Source organism: Crinia signifera, chromosome 4 (assembly GCF_055691185.1).
Source record: "Crinia signifera chromosome 4, ASM5569118v1, whole genome shotgun sequence".
NCBI classification, from domain to species: domain Eukaryota; kingdom Metazoa; phylum Chordata; class Amphibia; order Anura; family Myobatrachidae; genus Crinia; species Crinia signifera.
The window spans coordinates 16,559,666-16,580,769 of NC_139220.1; the positions used below are offsets into that span (position 1 = coordinate 16,559,666).

Sequence of the window (21,104 nt, forward strand, 5' to 3'; positions counted from 1 at the left end):
ACACCGGCATCGAGCCAATAGGATGGATTACGATCATCATCATCATACAGAGAACTCTAAACCAATAAAAAGGTGCCCGTACACTAGTACGAACTGGGCCGATATCACCAGATCCCAATGGGTCGGGCCAAGAAATCAGCCCAAATTGTGAGTGTTTGATGTTGATGCACCAGCCAATCAGCTAGGTTTGAAAAATGAGAGTTAGGTGTTGATTGGCTGGTGCGTTATCACCTCCCACTCTCTCTTCACCAGGTGTAATACATCTGCCCCAGTGTGAGCCAGGCTGAGTACAGTGAGGGGCAGAATTGGCTTGTTTAACCCCTTCAGTGGTGGGGATTTTTTAAGGTAGCGCTCCCCACTAGGTGAGTTTTTTAAAGGAAGCATGCTGCACGTCCCTGCATGCGGGAACCCGGCTTGTCATAAGCCGGCGCTGCAGGCTGTAACACAACAGTCGGTGGGCAGGGTGAGGAGGAGGCGTGGCGGGCGGAGAAGGAGCCAGGCAGCGCTGCAGACTGCTAAATTCAGCGATGAATTCAGCAGTGCTGCCTGGCGCTAAACAGTGGCAATCCCAAGAATTTTGCTGTCTGGGCACTAAGGCATAGCCCTGAAAATTCTAGGGATTACCAGTGACGGCGTTAAACCATATTTGTTTTTAAATGCCTTTATTACAATGTAACTTTTTCGGTACTTGTGTAGTTTCACGGCGCCACTAGATAGGATACGATTTAGTATGCGATTTGACATAAGATATCGCATAAGATTAAAGGTGCGTACCCACGGTACGATTTATGTTCCGTATGATATTGTATACGATTTCCCAGGAAAGTCCCAGTAGTCAAAAGCATAAGATTTGTGCTTAAAATAACGTACAATGTGCATAAGATATCATACACGATATGACGTCACAGCTGTACTACACTATACTATCTTATGCTTTCTAGCCAGTTGCATGCTCACCCGAGCAGCTCCCTCCCAGACGACCGGCGGAAGCGTGCATCGTACGTTGGATAGTGCGTACACACGGTAAGATATAGTGCACTATCTAGCATGCTATTCGAAACTAGCTAGATAGTGTGCTAGATTTTGCACTATATCTTACCGTGGGTACGCACCTATAGTATAAGATTTACTATCCATTTCATTACCCCACTATCCACTAGGGCGTGGAGTTGATTTTATATAGCGTGGCGAGCCCCGCGAGGGTACACGGAATGTATTTTATGGAATTGCATGCAAATGGCATGCGATATTGGTGACTTGCTTTGAAACATCCGTGTCCGCTCGCCACGCTTCGGGCTCGGTGGCTCACCACGCTATATATAATCAACTCCACGCCCTAGTGGATAGTGGGGTAATGAAATGGATAGTAAATCTTATACTATATCTTATGCGATATCTTATGTCAAATCGCATACTAAATCGTATACCATCTATCCTATCTAGTGGCGCCGTGACTACACAAGTACCACTTTTTCAAAACCAGCCAATTATACAAAAAAAAACATGTCTAGTGTATTAAACAAGGCTTTAAGGCCAGTGGCTTGTTTAGTTATAATAAGTAGGACTACGGCTTAACATAAACAGGTGCATCAACTGGAGGAGACGCAATTTGACCAAGAGTACTGGTGCTCGCTACATACGACAGGATGCTTCCATTCTTGCGCCGACTGGTATTTGAATACCTCGCAAAGAATACCAAGCCGTCGGAGCAGGGTCAATCTGAGGCCAAAGTGCCAAACACCCAGCAATGTTTGGCAGGGAAGAAGTGATCCCTTTGCAGTAGTAGGAACGCTGCTAGGGGTGAGGGCAAACTGGTGCTGTCCCTGCCATTATGATGTCGCACAATTGCTGCCGAGCCAATTAAAATTTTCTAGGATGCAACAGATAAATAATAGACCGAATCCGATTGGATTCTATGGGCAACATCTATGGGGGGGGGGGTTCCTGAGGACCATGGTTGAGAACCACACTGCTTTAGATGGAAGATCAGACGAGAAAGTTTTTGAATTCCCCCCAAAAGTTGGGCTGTTACAGACAGCTGATTGGTTGGCATTGTTAACACACCAATGACGTTAAGAGCTTGATTTCCAATTATGTGTCATTATGTACCACCAGGCGACACGGTACACCACCCAGGCACTTACAGTACTGCTGACACCACAAGTTATTCCGGTGCGAGGGAAAACATGGTACGCTGGAAGATCGCAATGTGCGGTTCAGGAGTCCACATCACATTGATATCAGGGTTTTCCCACTGGGTACATCCAACATCCATCACTCAACATACATGTAATGTTGATTCCAGCACCCTGCATCTTCCAAAACCAGTGCAGTTACTCTTCCCTGCCTTGGGTGTCGCTCTCTGCTAGAAGCAGCACGGTGTGGTCTGTATTTCAGCACTGATATGCAGACCAGACCTTTGCTAGAATCAATACAGCAGAGAGAGACACCGCAAGCAGGAAAGATGCACTGCAGGGGCTTAAGAAGATGCAGGGTTCTAGAATGATCACAATACATGCGGGTGCACATACGTATACCTTGCTTTAGAGAATTTACACCATAGGCTAAAATGGGGCACTGACAAATGTTATTGACCAATATTATGTGGGGATCCGGACATACCAACATGAGAATCATGTCCGCCAAATGGGGGGTGGGTCAGGAATCCCTAAAAGGGAGAGTAAACCCTGTTTGTTGGGATCGCGACTTTCAGGCAGTTGAACAGTCAGGATTTTGGCGTCTGTATGCTGCTGTCGGGATCCAGACTGTTGACGAGTCATCCAGCACCCCCGAGAGGAGCAGCAGAGCAAGCCACACTTACATGGAGTACATGTGTTTAAATCTAAAAATGGATAACAAAAAAATGAAAAACCTCGATGCAACTTTTAGCTTGTGTAGATCTTTTGAATAGGTCAACAGTGTACAGTCAATGCTACGATCCACACCCGTTCTCTGTGCAGCAATGTGTCTGATGGCGCTATGTAAACAAGTACACAGTGATCCGGTCCAATGAAAGGCAAACATTTACATTTATTCTCTTTTGTATTCCTGCTTTACGGCACCCAACATTGTTACAGCCAGCGTTCACAAGAGATCGCACAACTGTTGTGTGACACACAATCACAAGTATTGTGTGTGCATTAAAAGCTGGAAAAGGCCCATTTCGTCCTGCATTCCGACGTACCCACATACACAAAAGCAGCTTCAATTAAAATGGCTTGGATATGTGGGAGGCTTCACCAGCAAAAGTAACAGAGGATTCAGCTGGCTCACCTGGATGCAGACGCTTCGGGCCTTACCCGCTGGATCAAAACTGGGGTCACACAACAATAATAAAAAAAAAAAAAAAAATCCACATACATAGAGACGATAGAGTCAATCCCACGCCAGAACGATCCCACAAACATCGAGTGAATAAATACTACATTAGCTCAATATATACATTAGCACTACCTACACAGAACAGATGGAACATTCTCATCCTCAGCAGCAGCAGCAGAGAGAGAGAGATATAGGTGGAAGACAGGCAGCGTACAGGAAATCTCCGACACTTCGTACAGAAGACGCAAAACAAAAATAATATGGATGGAACAGGGGGGGGGGGGTACAAAAATGGGGGCGATACAATTTAAGCGATCAAGGGTGAGGTTAGACAGACCCCTTTTAATTTGACATGTAACATTAAGCGCAACACTTAATCCACCTGTATGGTAATAAGAATCAGTCATTATACAAGCAGTACCCATAGGAGGAACGGCAAAAGGCTGATCTGATTCAGAGGGATACACTGCAGCGTTCTCGACAGCAAAGACAAAAACAGATTATCCGAGACTAAATGACAGGGAAGACGAGCTCCCGGTACCATCTTATTCCTATAAATCGCTGCCAGCCTGACCGCACAGATCTGCCAAACGTTACACAAGTGGAATCGGCGAACAAAAAAAAAGACAGAAGGGAGGATGGCTGAAGAGTGAACAACATCTCCCAGCAGTCACTGTCCTTCTGCAGGAGGATCTGTAGAATAACCACCATGTGAATGGGGCAGGCTGGCAGCGAGAGAGACTCATCCGCACCCTGCAGAAGGGATTTCTCTCTGTGGCACCTGAGCCGAGAATTTCTCTCCCTTTTACAGCCTCACAGATGGTGCACTGCCCCTAATGGGATATGTAACACCCAGGCTTCCTGGTACTTACAGGCTGCTGCTGGCGCCGTCGGTGGGGGGCACCTGCATTGTTTGCATCCGATCTGCGGGTACCTGCGTCCTCCTACACAGATTCTGTGACCTTTCCATGCACGGGCACCGCACGTTTCATCACTTCCGCTGTGCAGCTCAGGAGAAGACCATTCCTGCACACTGCAGTAGGAATTCTGCACCCAACCCCCCCCCCCCCCCCCCCCTCTCCTCTCCCTCCTCCTCCATCCAGCACAGTGACATGTTTACATATTGCAGCAGGGACGCACGCCAGCCCTTCCTCCCTCTCACAGGTATAAGGACACGTCAAAACTACTCCCTCTCACCCTTGGGCTGGAATCTTTTTCCAGAGACTGGGGGGAGAATAAAGAAGCATTGATTTGGCCGTGGTTGCAAAGCTTTGCATTTAGAAGATCTTCACGGTGTTATTTGTACAATACAGTCGAGGGGATAATACGTTCCTAACAGGAGATTATTTTGCTGGCACGGTGGATAGCATTGCTGCCACAAGGGGCTAGAGCTATGGGGGCGATTCCGGGATAAAGTCAATATTTGAATATTCACATCAGCCCCTGCCCCAGTGGAGCTTACAATCTATATTCCCTAACACATGTACACACACACACACAGACATTCTAGGGTTAATTTTGTTGGGAGCCAATTAACCTACCAGTATATTTTTAGATTGTGGGAGGAAACCGGAGTACCCGGAGGAATCCCACGCAAGCACGGGGAGAACATACAAACTCCGCAGTTAGGGTCATGGTGGGAATTGAACCCATGACTTCAGCGCTGTGAGGAATATGGAATGCAGACCTAGAATTTGCAAATCTGCAGCGACCCCCGCCAGGTCAATGTCAAAACGACCTTGCAATAGAGAGAAAGAGTGGGCAGAGAAGACAAGGCGACTATTGTTCCCTACCTTTTTTTGCGTCAGCAATAAGTGGAGTATATTTTACAGCTGGAGCTATAAACATGTCACTACAAGGAGGACTTTGTCCTGCACCTACAAGGTGGCCCAGCGCTGGGCGCGAGGCAAGGAACCTGCTGACAGTTTAATAAAAGGTCTGTTTACAGGAAAACACTATGATGCCATCGGAAATATAGTACAACCTCGGCCCAAGGTTGTCTGGTACTAGGGAAGATGACAATACACATTTCATTCAGCTCCAGAAATGCTGAACGCGCAAGTGAGACAGTCGCAGCACAGAACGGCTTTTAAAAAAAAAATTACATGAAAGAAAGTTTGGTGTGACGAGTTACAACGCGGCACCTGAAACTCCGGCTTCATTCTGATCAAAAAGTCAATTATGTCAATTTACAGGTCACAGGAACAGAACTGCGATTGTACTTTAAGGATGGGCCTAGTATTTAAAAGATTAAAAGGAACAGACACATGGTCCCAACACACTTCCTTTCAGCAATGGCTTTCTGCTGTCCCCCTCTTTGGGGGGGGGAGGGTTGCAGGTTGCGTACCAGCTCCAGACACGGATAGGTGCTTTTCTCCACCTTCTCTTCCACCGTTTCCAGTGTCTGACTACCTTTGCGAGGCAAGGTGGAAACAGCAAGTGTGGCCGTCAAAACTGCGAGGTTCACTGCATTTGTGGCGAACCTCACCATTTAGGGGAATCCTCGCTGTCTGGGAAAAAAAAAAAAGCAGACACCACCCCGTAGCACCAAAAAAAAACAATGAGAACTACTGGGCCTTTTGTAGTTTTGAGGGGGGTGGTATAGTCAATGACGACAACTGCCAACATGGATGCCCAATTAGTGTGGCACATACTATTGCCAAGCTCACTTCGCTACTTCACCATTCCCAACTAAAGTCTACGTGGGAGGTAGGAAATAATCCCTACCAAAAATCGTGAAGTCGTGTCGATCTTGTGGTAGGCGACCTAGACAGCGGACATCTATCATCCAGATTGCTTCATAGAATTTGGGAGATGCCAACCAACCATACAGTAGAGATGTATCAAAGCATGTAAAAGTGGAGATGTTGCACCCACAGCAAACACTTAAAATCGATGACATACTATATAGACGGCTTGAATCTGCTTGTTCACTATGGGAAACCCCTCCAGCAGGTTAGTATGACACTCATGCCCCTTTCAGACCGCACTTTAAAAACGGTATATTGCCGTTTTTTTACCGTTTTAAAACGGTAATGTGTGCGGTCTGAAAGGTGCAGGACCACTTAACCGGTTAGAAAAAAACGTTTTTTCTAACCGGTTAAAATGCAGGGTCCTACCTGTTTCAGAACCGGTATTTTAGGCTCAAAATCGGTTCTGAAACGGTATTTAGGACCCAGCCAATGAGCTGGGTCCTAAATTCAGCACAGTGAATACTTAATGAGCGCTCATTAAGTATTCACAGCACTGGAGCCCCCCGCGCGTGTCGACACCCCCCCCCCCCCCCGTGTCGACTTACCCCGTGCCGGTATCTCCGTTGTGGTTCCCGGCACTGCAGCTCAGTATGCTCGGAAAGCACTTATGAAAAAAGTGTCTTTCAGAAAATGGCTGCCCCCATACGAAAGACAGTTTTTTTTAAACTGGGTTTCCTATGGGGCAGCCATTTTCTGGAAGACACTTTTTTCATAAGTGCTTTCCGAGCATACTGAGCTGCAGTGCCGGGATCCACAACGGAGATACCGGCACGGGGTAAGTGGACACGGGGGGGGGGGGGGGGGGGGGGGGGGCCGCAAGCCAGAGATGCGGTCTGAAAGCAGCATCACACTACTATTACGGGTTAATTTAACACAACAATTCCACAATCTGAGTTGGGGAACACAGAGGGTCAGGAGTTGGCTCCTCGCAGTGGCCCTGTAGCAGCTACTACAAGACGCCAGCACTTTCAGTTTTAGAGAAAGGAACAGAGTTCAGCAACAGGACATGGTAGCTCTTCTCCCGGTCACACTCCTGATGAATTATCTTATTGTGACAGGAACCCATTACTAATCCAATCCCAAACACAAGCCGCTGATTACAGGCATTACACAAGTAGTACTATAAATGTACATCAGGGCAATGTTACAGCACGGAAGCACCCAGTAATATTGTAGGGAGGATGACAAAATACAAACCAGCAATTCCAAAATTAAACACACACCCAACGGCCTGACACTCCCAGGAGAGAGGGAATACAGGTGACCGGTGGCGGCAGTCATGTGTGGGCAGACATAAGGAAATGTGACCGGATTTCTATTCTCTTTGTCCTCTAGTTGTATTCACCTTGTAATGTGCAAACCCCCAATATAGAAGTAATAAAGGCCCCAACCATGGGCAGTCCCACTGGCAAGAGTGAAAGCCTGGGAGGGATTCAGCAGATCCTGTAGGCTGGAACACCAAACCTTACCACCGGTATGTTATACACAGTAGTACCACCAATAGAATTACCTGTATCATATGTAGTGTTCATTCTAGCACCCGCTATCTTTAAAAACCCATGCAGTTCCTCTTCCTTGCCTGGGGTGTCGCTGTCTGATGTTGTGCTTCAAGCACAGTGTGGTCTGTATATCAGCACTGATAAGCAAACCAGGCCTGTGCTAGAAACACCACAGCAGACAGCGACACCCCAGGCAGGGAAGAGGAACTGCATGGGTTTTCAAAGATAGCGGGTGCTAGAATGAACAATATATATGTATAAATTGCTGGAATATTACACAGCACTGTACACCACGGAACCGGACATAAAGATACACTGTGGCTGCAGCTACTGAAAAGCCACCAATAAGAGCAGTTACAGTATATGGCGTTTCGCAGCTGATACCGGTGGTGTCGTGCAGCCGGTAACAGCGGGAGACACTGGGTTATAGCTTACAGGATGCACAGGATTCCGTTCTGATCGTCAGTATGTAGCATCCAGGTTGAGCGCATGCGTTATATTCAATTGCTTACTCTGTAAAATGGCTTGTGTTTTTATTTGTCTTGTGATTGCAGCCAGTGACGTCTTCTACTGAAGTCCATGTGCAATACTTTACAGGGGGGGGGGGGGGTTGGCTGGAAGTGGTCAGCGCTGACATCTGACTCACCCTAAAAACTGCCTGGGGACACCAGAGCTACATCTCTGCAATATGAATCCCCCTCTCTAACTCCAAAATCCATCAGTCAAAAGCCGATCATTGGCACCTTGGACTAAACTCACAATAGTCAATTTACACGTCTCCCTACATATTGGGCACCTTTATGCCGCACAGTGCGAGATGCCCAGCGCCACAGAGGCTGGGAGAGAAGAGAAGGCGCATACTGTACTTTTCTTTACATGCACAGTCTAAGAAGAAATGGGAATCGCCATGAGGGACACATCCGTAGCACCTAGTCTTCCATTCCTCCCCCAACCATATTACAGGTCACATGCCTTACCATAACCCCCGACCCCGTATACAGTCACTGGGTACACGATACTAGTTCGACACCAAAAAAGGTCAAAAACAAAAGTGGGAGTAGAGTGGGATAATGGTGCGCATATCACAGCGACACGGTAGATGTATATGGTGTCCGTGTCGACGTATGTTTAAATAGACACCAAAAAACATGAAAAACCACCTTGCCTATGTCGACCATAAGCTTGTGTTGATCTGAGGCAGGCAGGCATGTCCAAACTATGTCCCTCCAGCTGTTGTGAAACTTTACATCCCAGCATGCCTTGCCATAGTTTTAGCATTCCCTAATAACAAAACTGTGGCAAGGCATGCTGGGACTTGTAGTTTCACAACAGCTGGAGGGTCATAGTTTGGACATGCCTGACCTAAGGTATGTTGACCCTTTTTCGTGTTCACCTAGTCAGTCGACCATTAGTAGTCGACCTAGACATTGTCTATCATCTATACTGTAGATCGGTGGTTCTCAACCGCGGTCCTCAGGACCCCCAGTACGTTTTCCAGGTCTCCACACAGAATGACCGGTGTAATAATTCTCTACACCTGTGATCTTTTAAAAATCTGTCAGTGAATAATGACAGCACCTGTGCACCTGCAGGGTGACCTGGAAAACGTGCACTGTTGGGGGGTCCTGAGGTCCTAGGTTGAGAACCATGCTGTAGACCACAGGTTCTCAAAGTCGGTCCTCAGGACCCCACACGGTGCATGTTTTGCCGTTCTCCTCACAGAATCAAGTGAAATAATTAGCTGTGGATCTTTGAAAATGTGTCAAATAGTAATGAATGCACCTGTCGGGTGACCTGGAAAACGTGAGCTGTGTGGGGTCCCGAGGACCGACTTTGACTGCTGCAGACCCATCTTCCAGGTCAGTTACCAGGGGGCTAAACATGTACTTATATTCATTGTCAGGAAAAGCCATAAACTTGGGATGGGCTCATTTTGTATACACAACATAAAGGCGACTTCCCTTAGTACACAGTCTGCACTGCGTATACACACACACACACACACACCAGCAGACTCTCCTGTATCAGTGTCCATCGGAGACCACCACCTACACAACTGCAATCTTAAAAACACTCAAAATTGAACAGATACCTGCAACAGAGGAGGGGCGGACACGTACGGATGACCCTGGACGTCTGACTGACAATCGCAGGGTAGATCAGCCTAGGTACACACTTAATATTTTACCAAGTGCGTAAATTATGTAAGAAGGCCGGGGACAGCTCTCCAGTGTGCGCACAATGTTTCCTTGGAGAAGAAGGTCTTGAATAGAAGGGGAAAGGTGATCGGGAGGTAAGCCGCGCTCGTGGACTGAAGTCTTAGATCGGCACCTGAAACCGCCTCTTGTAGCGTAGAGGGTCCTCATCTCAGATTTTGGAGATATGGAGAGTCTGAAACCTATTTAAACCTTACTATTACCATATATGGAATGAAACAGCTCAAACGTGCATTAACAGGTTCTCTCTTACAACTGGCCAGTAACCCAGACAGTTGTGTTACTAAGGTGACTTACTGCGCGCGGAACAGTAATACACATTTCACACGAAGGCTTACTCATTGGTCAGGTAACCTGTACAGGTTGAGTATCGCTTATCTGAAATGCTCGGGACCATTTTTACAGATTTTAGGATATTTATTTTTTCCATACTTACCTGGTCCCCTGGTGGCACCCCGATGGTCCCGTGGTGGCCATTAGGATCCGCTTCAGGGGGATCTCCGGTCCCAGGGGCGCATTGTGCGAGCGAGCCGGTGATGTCACTGAGGGGACGGGGACCCCAATAAACCTGAAATATTCTGAAAAACCACACGTAAGGGAGACCCGACCTGTATACAGACGGTAGATCTACACAGTGTAAGACAGTCAATAAGGCCACAGGTACAGGAGTTGATAAATGTGTTTTGGGGGTTCTTCATGTTTTCCCCATGGGCTTACTGTACAGTAACACTTCACCCAAAGTGTGGCGAGTGAAGCTAGCCTGTGAGGTTACAGGTTTCTATTAACAGTGCTTCTATCTTCCCAAACTTAAAGTTTTGACCATGGCGGGTTTCCACTCTCTCTCTGCGGAAGTCCTATCCTCACAGCAAATTTGCAGATTAGATCTGAATGAAGGTGAAGACACTTGGGTGGGCGATTCAGTTAGCAACGTGGGAAGGTGGCGCCTGGGATAAACGCTTGAGGATGTAAATTTACTTAGCGCTGTAAACCCGTGATTAGCAGATTTCCGCTCCCATCTTGGGAGACTGAAAATCAATGTGGTGTTCCCATGGGCGGTTTCAGTATGGCACCCAGCACTTAACCAGAGGAGACGCAGTTAAGGTCAACTAATCTCCCAGGTTGAAGTGCCGGGCACATTGCAGCCACCCAAATTGCCCTGGTCATTTAACCCAGGAGCTACATCCCTGCACTGGAACCTAACCGATCATCATTCCATTTATAGCATCATATACAGATGCGCAAGAACAAGTATCTCAGAATGCACACAATTCTTAATATATTAATTTCAACTTAAAATAACGCACCTGGTCGCATCTAGATAAGACTGAAAATAGCAGTCTAGTGTGGGAAAGAAACATCCGTACCTTCACCAATGCGGCAACTACGGTACGCCAGGGCAGATGACCGGAAGACCAGAGGCTGTTCGGAACCTGCCTTGAGCCTGGGAGGGGAGGGGGGCTAGGTGGCAAATACGGTGTTCAATGATAATGCCAATGACTTTGTTATCCGTAGAGATTGTGAGGGCTAAAAATAGCTTTTCCATATTAAAATCAAAGCGGATTCCACAATTGGGACATGTAGAAGTATCTGCACTGTGACCCTGGGAACATCTGATAACTCAGTGCAACAGAACGTGAAGGCTGAATTAATGGGATGCTTCAAAGCATTAGATGTGACCCAGTGTGATACGGCGTCAGTACAGGGCGTGTATGTGACAGCACCGTACCAGATCTGCAAATGGGTAATAAGAGGACACTTCACAGATATCCCACTAGGACCCTGGTTTGAACTGGTATCCAGTTGATGGTTCGACACGTCAGAAAGAGCAACATGGTCTAAGGTGACTGCCAATTTCAGATTTTTTTTTTTTTTTTTTTTAAAGAGACTTGTTTTTATTTCACGATCCAAGAGAGCATAGATGGTGGAAATAAAAAAGGCACCCACAAGGTATATATTAAAAAAAAAAAAAAAAAAAAAAAAAAACACGCAGACTGCACTAGGATTATGCCCATTAAAAATTGTCACACTCTTCTATACTCATTACATATTCTGTCCTAATGACAATTACACACACACACACACTGTAATGCCCCTTACACATTAGAACACACACTATAATGCCCATTACACATGATGGCACACACACTGAGAGTTCTCAATGGGATGTTAGCGTAAGGGTGCACAGTACCACACACAAAACGGGCAGGGTGCAAAAGAAGCAGGGGACACTACTTTTGTTTATCGTAAAGACCACGTGCGTGCCTTTTCAGGGCCCGCTATTACCCTGCCACTAACAGACAGTCTGCACTTCCACAGCAGTCACCCCCCCCCCCCCACAAATAATGTTTAAACATATTGTAAACAAAAGGGAAACAGATTTTATAATCTCACCAACTGTGTGTACAATCTGACACTGAAGCATGAAAACTGCATTTACATTCTACCATTCCATGAAAAGGACGCTCTCTGGCCTGAACAAATGAGCAAGCTGCCTCTGGCAAACCGCGTTCCATTTTCCCAGAGAGACACAGATATCAGATCAGCCAAGGAAAAGACTACATCTCAAAACTGCATCTTAAAAATTAGGAGAACGATGTTCTCATGGTTTCTAGATGTCTACGGTAGTTTATTATGCGCCGTCTGATCTTCAGGTGGACAGGATCCGACATTTTCCGGTTACAACACCCAGCCTGTACAGCCCAATCAGAATTGTGGTGTTTGACGGTACCCCTGCTAGGATGCAAACATTCACTATGGATTTACTGACTGCTTTAAAGATCCCATCTAGGCTTGTGAACTGCACATACATTAGTGGAATAATTCTGGACACTTTCAATAAAAAAAAAAAAAAAAAAAAAAATGTAAAACATTTTTTTTTTTAAAGGGGGGTTTTAGTTGATGCAAAAATTCATAGCGGAAAATTCATATTCCAGTATATCAAATCAATACTTTAATGGTTTTTATTTTAATCTGGTTTCCACTTAATGTGGTAACAGTATTTGTCGTGTTAATGCTTTCCATTTTTTTATTTATTTTTCTTTTTATTTTTTTATAACTAGCAACACAATGTCCCATGATTTAAAATCAACCAATTACGGGGAGCATATGTTTGTTGTAATAACCAATCAGGAAGTTCTTAGCGATCGTTACGAACAATTTCATCATTGTTTTAGTCAGCTGTTGTGTTTCGAAACGCGAAGACGTGAATTTACCGGATTTTTATAGTTTGAACAATTGTCAAAGTGTGAATAACGACTAAAATGGCTCAGAATATCTCGAAGTGCGCTGACTGGTTGCCTGGGAAGAGAGGAATAGCCGAAACGCTTCATGAGGAAGAATAAACCAATGAAGAAATTGCAAAGAGGTTGGGCAACAAAGTCAGGTGTAAGGAAACTCTGCATAAGAACTGGGAGAATACACTCATCTTGTTTTGTATGTGTGGGCTGAGTAGGTCGTCTGGCCCTGCAGGACCATCGAAAATCTGCAAAAGCCATCAACAACATAATGAACCATACGGAATTTTTTTTTTTTATGACAATGGTTTGCGAGCTAGGACTCCGAGAAAGAAGCCGTATATAAACCAGAAACGTATAGATTCGGCATTGGCACAAAAAGGAGTGAACAGAAGAAGACTGGGATAAGATTATTTGGAGCGACAGAGTCCGAAATCAGCATCTTCGGGAGTGATGGCGTGAAACTTGTTCGGCATCGGTCTGGGGAATATCTTTTGCCTGAGTGCACCACAGCCTCTATGAAGCACCAAGTGAGAGTGATGGTGTGGGGCAACATGGCCAGGCATGGTGTGGGACGTTTGGCTGTCGATGTATTAATGCCAAAAAAAGCAGCGCAATTGTTGCCCACTATCGAGGATTTGTTCGAAGTGTATCTTTCAGCAGGAAAGAGCGCCATGCCACACCGCCAAGAGTTCCATGAAGTGGTTCGATGATCACCAAATCACTGTCCTGCCTTGGCCAGGAAGTCCAGACTTAAATCAGATAGAGAATCTTTAGTCAAGGATTTAAGTAGGGTGGCCAATCCCAGGATCGGCGGGATCCCAGGATTTGGCCCCCAAAATGCCGGGATTTCAATCCCAGGATTGGAGATCCAATCCCGGGATTTCGGAAGTCTAATGCCGATTGCCGGGCAGCGGCTGAGCAGGTGCTCAGCCGCTGCCCGGCTTCTCCCGTCCCGGGCAGCGCGGCTCTGCGCAGTGTGACGACGTCAGAGGTCACGCTGCGCAGGCCGCACAGGCTGCCTCCGTCCTGTCCCCGGCGTGAACACCCTCCCACCAACAGACCAGACCGCCCAACCGAACAGCCCGCTCACCCACCAGCGGACCAGCCCCGGCTCCATCAACCCGGCTCGCCCACCCACCCACCAGGCTCCCGGCCGCACCACGCATCTGTAAGTAAATATGCGGGGCGGCCGGGGCAGGTTTTTTTATATTAGGGAAGCCAATCTCGGGATTGAAAAAATGCCCCGGGATTGGCATCCCTAGATTTAAGTGATGGTATCACGAAAAAAATTCAAGTAATGAGAGAACTGATCAAAGCCATGATCCAGGCCTGGAACCACGTGATTCCACCTGAAGATCTGTGATGTCTGGATCACTTGATGCCTCGACGAATCGAAACTGTTCTTAAAAAAACCAGAGGATAGCCAACAAAATATTAATTTTGTGTATTGCTGAAATTGCATTTTTTTCCCCCATAATAAAAGCATACCTGTAAAACAATGATTTTACTGAATATTTCACTGGAAATTTGACAAAATGACAACTTAAAAATAAAACAGTAATGATTATAGTCACATACACCTCCATTGGAAGATAAAATTATAAGTGATTATAATGTAAAAATAATGAATAAAACGCAACATTTTAAAAAATTTCCCACAAGGGTCCAGAATTAATTCCACTAGCTGGACAGACAAAAACGGTGGAGCTGGTCGGATCATTTGCAACGGTAATTATATGCCCACCCCTCCACCCCAATATCAGCTGTAGCGAGCATTTGTGCAACCTATAAATGTAAACCATATTTTGCACAAACCGTGTAAGTCATGTTTTCCACGTCACCTGGGGATTTTTAAAATGTGACAGTTGGTGATATACAGTGCTCTGCCAGGTGACCTGGAAAACATGGCCTGAGGCCAGAGCTTGAATACCACAGGTATAACCGGACTAACTTTAGTACGGATTACATCACCTGCACTTAAAGATGGATATCCTTAAAACCTGTACCATCATCAGGAGTTTGAGAACCACTGGCTTACCCACCAAGCTTCTGAATGGGAAAAAAAAAAAAAAAAAAGGGTATGGGATTACTCACTATACAAAGCTACACAACCCCCCCCCCCTCCTCTTACTAATTTCAGTGTGATACCCATCTAAGAGCTTACCCTTGTTAGAGGTCGCCAAGTCCTTAACAAGTCATTAAATTATTGCACCTTGCGCTGGTTACAGTAATCGAACAGATCGCTAGTCCCTTCATGCGTAAGAAGGCTACGTAGCATTACATAATTAAAGAGGATATGCAAACCGTGTACGTGGATCATCAATTAATGCATACTGGAAGCAGGCTGAATCATGCTACTGAGACTTGGCGGAGTTAACCCTTCCGCTGCCCGCAAGCTTCTGGCGAGGTGACTCTGCAGCAGGTGACAGGCGGGAGCTCATCCCCCACGGTATTAAGTCTCACAAGGCTGCCCTGCACAAAAGGTTACACACACGCAGGCATAATACTACCTATCTGCAGGAACGTGCCTGACATACAGAGGGATGGAGTGGCACCTGGGGAACTGAAAGGTGATGCCAGCGTTGGTTTTTACATAAGTCACGCTGCAGGGTTATGCAAAATAAGAAGTTCTAAACCCTCCCCGCACACAGGGCTGAGCGCCCGTCCAGAGGGCTAAGCGCAGCAAATGAGATTAGTGCATCTCTAAATAGTGGCCAAGTAATCTAATCGTACAGCCGGTGTACTACGGCAGGAGTGTGGATGTGTACGCCAGAGGCCAAACACAAGGGCAGCAAACGATAACAACTCACATCTTACAGCGGCTGCTTAAGACTCAGAGGCCTGAGCTGACATGGAACTACAAATCCCAGCATGCCCTATAAGTAAAAGTCTCTCAGGGCATGCTGGCACGTGTAGTTCCAAAAAAGCAGGAGTACCACTGGTTGCCTACCCCCTTTAAGCCATAAAAAAAATAAAAAATAAATAAAAAGATAGAAAATAGATGAGATACTAGAAGGAAATCAATAGAGAAATAATGGCACTAGAGCAGTGGTCATAGCCTGCGCATACACCACCTGGTTATGGAAGTTATACAATCAATTACAGTTGGCACTCTGCGGTAGCACTCCACTTGTAGTACTGCTTTTATTATTATACTTGTTTATTTATGGTGCCACAAGGGTTCTGCAGCGCCAAAGAAAACAAAATGAGCAAAATGAGAAAATGACTTGAGGGGGATACATGCAGGGCGATTTCTGCCCCTTTTCTAAGCGATATAACTAGATTAAAAATTGAGCACTGAACACTCCGTGCGTACGCTCTGCGACTATTAAAAAAAAAAAAATAATAATTGAACTATTGGGGTAATACAGAGCTGTTTGCAAGACTTACTCTGCGCTGCAGGTAAAAGCAGGTACATCCGGGCAGGAGCGGACATCACACATCCTCCCCTAAGCCGGCTTGGCAATCCTGCATTTTGCCCGACACTCGCAGCATTTTATTAGCACTCCCACTAACCGCCCGGTCACCACCAGGCGCCTACTTACCGTCAATGGTGTTAGATACACTCTATCAGCTTGTATCCAACAGATTACGGGCCGCTAATGCTCTTCCAGAACGTCTGCCAGGGAAAGCCGCTGGAACCGCAGATAAGGATCACGCTCTGAGCCGCGTCACGCACTTGACGCCACTGCTCCAACGGGTCTTCCAGACCGCGGACCTTGTGCGCGGCCGACGTGCCTTAATGTCTGCAGTTACAGACCGTTCTGTATTAGTGCCGCATTTTTGCACGGCACATTGTGGCTGAAACATTTGTTGGAATCTAATTTAAGGAAATAGAACCATAAAATGATCAACCTATAAATACTGCAGAATAGAGAAGGGAAACCGAAACAAGACGTGTCTGTATCTTCTACATGTCCCCCCCCAGATGGGCAGCCACACATGGGGGGGGGGGGGAGAAATCCATTATAGGAGGTCGCAGAAACTCTAACTGCAGCTGCAACCACTGACCAATCAATACGGAGCGCCAAGGGATATAGCAGGCTGTAACCAATACAAAGCATAGGAAGTAACGGGAGGAAGCCGCCGTCACATCTTGGCGTTCTCCCTACCAGTGAGAGAGAAGGAGTCACTGTATGGGGGCAGAATGACACATGACAGAGATATACCGGAGATTAGCCAAAGTTCAAGTGCTATAAATCTATTCTATTATTGACGCCGCTGGAGCCTCAGACAGATACAGCCGCCTGAACCGTCTGCAATATAAAAGGAAGGAAGAGGTAAACCAGATTAGCATCAGCAGAACGCCATCAGTATTGTGCATCAGTCAGCGAGGATGTCACCGGCAAGCCTCAGGAGACCGTGCATTATATTATCACGTTGCCTTAAATCAAGACAAATGGCATTCGCAGATTATACATTCATATACCCAATGTATTAAGGGTTTCTGAACATGCGTCTGTCCTATGCAAAGCATAATAAATCTGTATAAATGTAAATACACGCCATAGTTATTTCATACTGAAAGCTGAAGTCAGATTTGCAAACAAATATAACCATACACATATGAAGCAAAGACGCTTCACCCATTTATCAGGCACTAGAACCGCCGACAAGACGCGAGGTATCAGCTGCCTCAATTATATTAGTGTTCATTCTAGTACCCGCCATATTTAAAAACCCATGCAGTTCCTCTTCTCTGCCTGGGATTTTGCGGTCTGCTGTAGTGCTTCTAGCACAGTGTGGTCTGTATATCAGCACTGATATGCAAACCAGACCTGTGCTAGAAACACCACCCCAGGGAGAGAAGAGGAACTGCATGGGTTTTTAAATACGGCGGGTGCTAGAATGAATACTATATATCACTAGGCTCTAGTGAGCCAACAGACAATACTTGCATAAAGGGGGGCATTCTGATCTGTTCGGTCCCCAGTGTATTCGCACTGGGTCATACAGAATCAGGCCATAGTCTCACCAAGAATACCGTTTTCCCCACTGGAGAGTGGCCGCTATTAAAGCTGTCCATAATAGGGGGCCCGATTCGGGTTCTGTAGGTACTTTGCGTATGCCATGGATCCATACTGTGCATATGCAACACAGGACTGCGACGTCAGATGCAGAGCGAAAACAAAGTCAGTGATTGAAGGCCCCCATCCACTAGGGCGAGGTATGGCATGCAATACAAGACCAACTCACCCGACAGCATGATGGCATATGATATATTGTATGTGGCCCTTTTGCATAAGATGTATCGTATGTGATCCCAGTCACGGCTATGGGCTGCGATAAATATTCACAGCAGCCTGTAGGATTTCGACTGCGATACGTCACTTCACGCGATCTGTCGCAATTGCATAAAAAGTGCCCACATTGCATGCAAGGATGGCGGCCATAACAATCTTATGTCATTGCCGCTGTCCCTAAAACATTTTGCCTTTCGTTTTCGGGGGAGCGACGAGGGGAGGGAGATGGGGGTTTCCTAGATCGGCAGCAGCTAGCTTGGCCGATTGTGTCCCACATGAACCCATGATGAGGAGTGACGCTTGTAAGCAGTGGCAAAAGCCCCTCCAAGCGCATCTGAATCAGGCCTAAGGGGGCGACACTTCTAACAGAACATGCAGGCAAATTCCTGACACCCCTGAATAAATTTGAAAACCACATTAGACCGAGCTTCCGAGCTTCCCCTTACGCCAGGTGAGAGGAGTCACAAGACTGCGCATTTCTCCCGCATTACAGAGAAACTGAAACTTCTGTAAAGATCTGATAATACATCTGGTCGCAAACCTTATTTATAGCTTAGCAGAACTCCTTTCATGCCCGGCATGACGGGGAACTTCCACCTTCACAGAACTCGGTTTTCTAGGCAGATGTGTTTATTAACGTTGACAAAGGCAACTCACACACCAGTCGCATGAATAAAAAGCACGGGTTCTGATTCAGAGATGTCCGCAGATCATACAGCGGGGCTGCCAAAATAGGTTAGTGCCGCCGGAGACGCCTTGTGTAGAGGGACACCTTTGCCAGGCTTCCATGATCCGCTGCTGCATCATCGGATCAGCTGCGTGAGCCTCGGACATCACGACGACACAGGAAATGTCAACATGCATTGGGTCGATCACTGAGGCCACAGGGTCCTAGCCGTCCTATTGCCGCAGCCCATGTGTGAGCCAGCCCTGAACTGTAACTGCAACCTTACGCTTCCTACCTTTATGTCATTTGTAAATGATGTCAGTAATCTGCGGCAGCTCTGCTGGATCTCCTGGGTGACAGCGCGCACGGATCCAGCACTGAAGAACACTAGAGGTTTGATCCGGAGAAGAAATGCAAATTGCAATGTCCACAGACATAAGAGAGGATGACGTGTGCGTCCCAGGCCAGCTCTGTGATCAGTGCGCTGATCTCTGGCGGATTAGCAACGTGAACACAAGGCTGCGGTACAATCACACGATCACTCAGGAGCGTTACTTGCCCTCCAGATAATTACCTCTTCAAGTCAAATAAGCATCTTGTGAAAGGCCTGAAGGCAGAGATGTTAGGGGAGGAACGATCTCTGGTTTTGCAGACATACAGTTTTAGATGGCACCTGTGTGTAATTCTGCCCTCTGATTGGTTCATCCCACAAAAGACGTAAAACCCTTAAATGAAATATTACTGAAAAAAAAAAAAAAAAATAATAATAAAAAAAAAAAAAAAAAAATATAGCACACCAAACTCTTCCACCCTATATAAAAGCCTAATGCTGATCCTCACCTCTAGGTTGTGCCGGTGACCTCTAGATAGTGCCCAAAGCAGTTGTTTGCACGCACCCCTCAGCATCACAGTGCCCCAGCTGCTCCATCGGTTTGTTTCACATAAAAGGGGGAATTCAATTGCTTTTGGGTGCCCATACTTTATGGGTAATATTTAGTTGTTTTGCCATTGGGCGCTAGTGCCCTAGGCGCCCATTTCTATAGCGTACAGAAGCCAAACCAGCATTTTGAGTGCCAAAAAGCCCAACTTTGGGTGGATTCCTGCACATCCCGACTGGAAGCTAGCAAAGCAATCGAATAGCTCACATCGGGTGACCCTTAATTAGGGGCGCCCGAAAACAATCGGATTCTCCCCAAAAGGTCACTGCCAGACCCCAAAAGTTTAGTTGATGCACATAACAGAATAGGAGGACGAAGGCCGTGCGCATGGGAAAGGGGAAACGGAGGCAGAGTTCCGGCAGCTATGACATGGTCACGTCTTCGTCATATACAGTAGTTGCTTTTCCTTTAAATACACTAAAATGGTCAAGGACAGAGTCACTTCGAGTCCAGGTGCAGGCAGATCCCGGATAACCAAACTGACCACATGAAGAGTATGGTCAGCAGCCCAGCGTTCCAGCCTTCCTCAGTCACAGCAGCACGCTTATTATACATCAGCCTATCCAAATAAACATCTCCAATCTAGACAAGCCCACAAATGACACAAGCTTATGAATTTCTATAGCATAACACCGTGGGATCATTTTATGTTGCAAACTATATACAGTAAAGTAACCAGATTGTATAACTTGTGCATTTCTCTGTGCTGCCGGCAAGACATTTATCATTCACAGAACAGCCGAAGAATCCCTGCCCACCACGCAGACACTCACCTTCAGGCGCTTAGGAGAGAACCAATCAGCTTTCTTACCCAGCCTGTAGCATGGCAGATCAGAGCGGACTGGCTGGTACATCTACTCCCTAATAACAGAGAGACCACTGCTTTAGCCACAGCCCTGTCAGCAGGACCATGAAGGAAAGGAAGGGACAGAGGGTGTTAGACATGGAAAATGCAGGTTATGATCCGCAGCTGAATGGCACCGTTCATATAAATGCTATAAATGTTATTCAGGCTGTGACTGGTGAGGGAGTTAGTGTAACTGGGCACTCCCTGTGGAGTAACCTTTTCCAATTGGGATCTCCCTGGCTAAAGCTGTAAAGCCATTAAACATTCCTACCCTATTAATCCATAGCCGGAGTGATAATGCCACGTAGTCCCACAATTAACTCTTCTTCCTACAACACAGATGGATACTCCAGGGTCATCAGTGGTCAAGGTCATACAGCATGA

The 21,104-nt window shown here is 46.4% G+C and overlaps 1 protein-coding gene across 4 annotated transcripts in view; it reads right to left on the reverse strand.

Moving 5' to 3' along the window:
- The window catches only part of PACSIN2 (protein kinase C and casein kinase substrate in neurons 2), an 80,241-nt gene that overhangs the window by 53,970 nt on the left and 5,167 nt on the right, over window positions 1-21,104 (reverse strand). Inside the window, exon 1 of one of the 4 annotated variants that reach the window (XM_083181239.1) lies at window positions 4,194-4,369. The exons of 2 other annotated variants lie outside the window; for them this stretch is intronic. The gene's annotated coding sequence lies outside the window, so the exon portion shown is untranslated. Of the gene's footprint in view, window positions 1-2,622; window positions 2,642-4,193; window positions 4,370-21,104 lie in introns of those variants that run through there. One more of the 4 variants, XM_083181240.1, reaches the window with a different exon arrangement.